Source organism: Osmia lignaria, unplaced genomic scaffold (genome assembly GCF_051020975.1).
Source record: "Osmia lignaria lignaria isolate PbOS001 unplaced genomic scaffold, iyOsmLign1 scaffold0059, whole genome shotgun sequence".
NCBI lineage: Eukaryota > Metazoa > Arthropoda > Insecta > Hymenoptera > Megachilidae > Osmia > Osmia lignaria.
This window is the reverse complement of record NW_027478200.1, coordinates 57,501-60,000: the sequence shown is the minus strand read 5'-3', so window position 1 is coordinate 60,000 and position 2,500 is coordinate 57,501. Positions and strand designations below refer to the sequence as shown.

The following is a 2,500-nucleotide window of genomic DNA, read 5'->3' as shown; positions in this document are numbered from 1 at the left end:
TTTCTTTTATTGCAGCTTCTAAAATTGTTATATTGTATTTACACCCGTCTTCGCGGGTGAACCCTTTTTGTCTTTTGTGCTGCTTTATTTTATCCCGCAATCTGCTGTCCAGCATTGACGAATATAGTCTGCCCATTAGTGACCCTATTGTTATTGGTCGCCAATTCTTAGGATCTCGTTGGTCCTTTCCTGGTTTAGGTATTAACGTGGTTCTATTTAATTTCCAATTTGTTGGGTAGACCTCTCGCATCATTATTAGATTGAAGAGCTGGGACAGCAGATGCAATGTTCCATTTTTACGTAGGTGGATTTTCTTTATTCCGTCGACTCCTGCGGCTTTGTCTGTTTTTAGTTTTTTAACTTTGTTTATTAATTCGCCTTCGGTGATGGGCACGAATATCTCTTTGGTTGGGACGCTTTCACTCGGTCCTCCGAATTTTGGTAAACTTGAGGTAGACACCACTCTACCCCATAGGTTTCCATAGAGGCTTTCGATTTTCCTTTTATCGGGAAGTTCAATTCTTTCCCCTGCCTCCACTTGCGTCCCAGCGACCGCCATGTCTATTAATTTTTTAGGGCATTTTTTATATAACTCCTGATATCGAGCATAAGTGAAATCCTTCCTGCGGGTGTGGTCACTTTTCTTTTTATTCATTCTATTTTGATTTCCATTATTCCTTCTTTTTCTTCCCCCAGGAGGTTTATCCTCTACGCCCTCTTTAAGTTTTTCTGTTAGTTCACAAATTAAATTCTCGATATCATGGGGATCTCCAAGCTCCTCCCTGGCCCAATGCTGTATCCTTTGTTCTATATATCTCAGTTCGTTGTTTTCCTCCAACGATTGGGCCAGAATGTGTTCCTTTAGCACCGCTTTCCATTCGATTGTGTTATCTGCAGTACTAGGTCCGCTGCGTTCGTATATTATTTCAATTTCCCCTTCTGCAGCAGACTGAGGCGAGCTTGGGCTGGAGCTGCTATCGCTTAGCTCCTCCTCCATTTCGCTTCTGCCTTGAGCGGGTAAAAGCCTCCTTTTATCGCTTATTTGTTTATAAGTTTTGCCAGGTAGGAATCTGCTTATTGCGACATTAATAAACCTTTCATTTTTGAATCTTTCGTTTAGCTCTAAGAGGAGTCTCTCCTCCTCTTTGGACCAGGCCGAGGCTCTGTTGCCTGGTCGGTTTCTACCTGGACGAGGTTCTGGTTTTTTCCGTTTTTCATTGCGCATTTCGGGGTGTCTATGTCTCTCGTGAGTAGACAATCCCCTTTTCGTACCGAAAGATCTCCCACAGGATGTACACATAATGGTTGCATCCGCTCTTGGTTCTGCCTCACCCTTGCATTTTGGGAGGTGGCATCTGCAACCATGTAGTTTTTGGAAGCTTTTACCGCATCTAGCACATCTCCATTTCATATTCATTCGCGGATGCTGTTGTTCTATATGCTCATTAAGTTTACCCTCCTGCAGAAACATTCTATTTCGGCCTTCTCTTTCACAGGCGCTACATTTTATTTCTCCGCTCAATGGAAGATCAACAATAAATTCCAACTCATAGTCCATATTCAAGCCTGGGTCGTCAACAGTGGCCCTCCGGTCCATAGCGGACAAGTCCGCCACGGGAATCCCAGGGCCAGGGGTTCCCGTGTCCGAGGCTCCATCTTCTTCATCCATTTTTATAAAATAAATTCACCATTGCCGATGCGTCTTATCCAAATGTAAATCACTCATAGCCAGAGGAATGCCGGGTCGTATGTGCAAGGCAGCCGAGGCGTTTAGATGACTCTTCAGCCGTCCCGACCTTGGTGGACAAGGTCCGCGTTTAGGCACTAAGTACCTTATTCTACTATTCTCCTCTATTCTTCCGTCATTTCGAATTCTTGTCGGGGCGACTGTCAAACCATCTCTACGCCTAGCTCAGGTAGGTGGGGTAGCCGCTCCCTAAACGGTGTGCACTTCACCGCCCCTGCCTTATAAGTATACACACTTATAAGTGCATACACTTTATCAACCTTATATTAAGGCTCACCACATATGGGCCATTCGGTCTTCGACACCGACCCGTGGTAATGCTGTGTTAAGAGAGTCATAGTTACTCCCGCCGTTTACCCGCGCTTTTTTGAATTTCTTCACGTTGACATTCAGAGCACTGGGCAGAAATCACATTGCGTCATCACCCGTGAGGGCCATCGCAATGCTTTGTTTTAATTAGACAGTCGGATTCCCCTAGTCCGTGCCAGTTCTGAGCTAAGCGTTGAATGGCGGCCGAAGAAGCGACCACGACGGCGTTAACCGCCACGGAAGCCTCGCAGCAAGGAAGATCCGCGGGAGGCCAAGGCACGGGACCGAGCTCGGATCCCGGGACGCGACCGAAGTCGCCAACCGTTCACCTCGCCCAGGCCCGGCACGTCAGCCAGACCCGCTTCCCGACCAAGCCCGACACGCCCCGCTCCTCAGAGCCAATCCTTATTCCGAAGTTACGGATCCAATTTGCCGACTTCCCTT

At 47.0% G+C, this 2,500-nt stretch overlaps 1 pseudogene; it reads right to left on the bottom strand.

Moving 5' to 3' along the window:
• Positions 1-2,500, bottom strand: part of LOC143307555 (large subunit ribosomal RNA) — an 8,267-nt pseudogene that overhangs the window by 3,401 nt on the left and 2,366 nt on the right.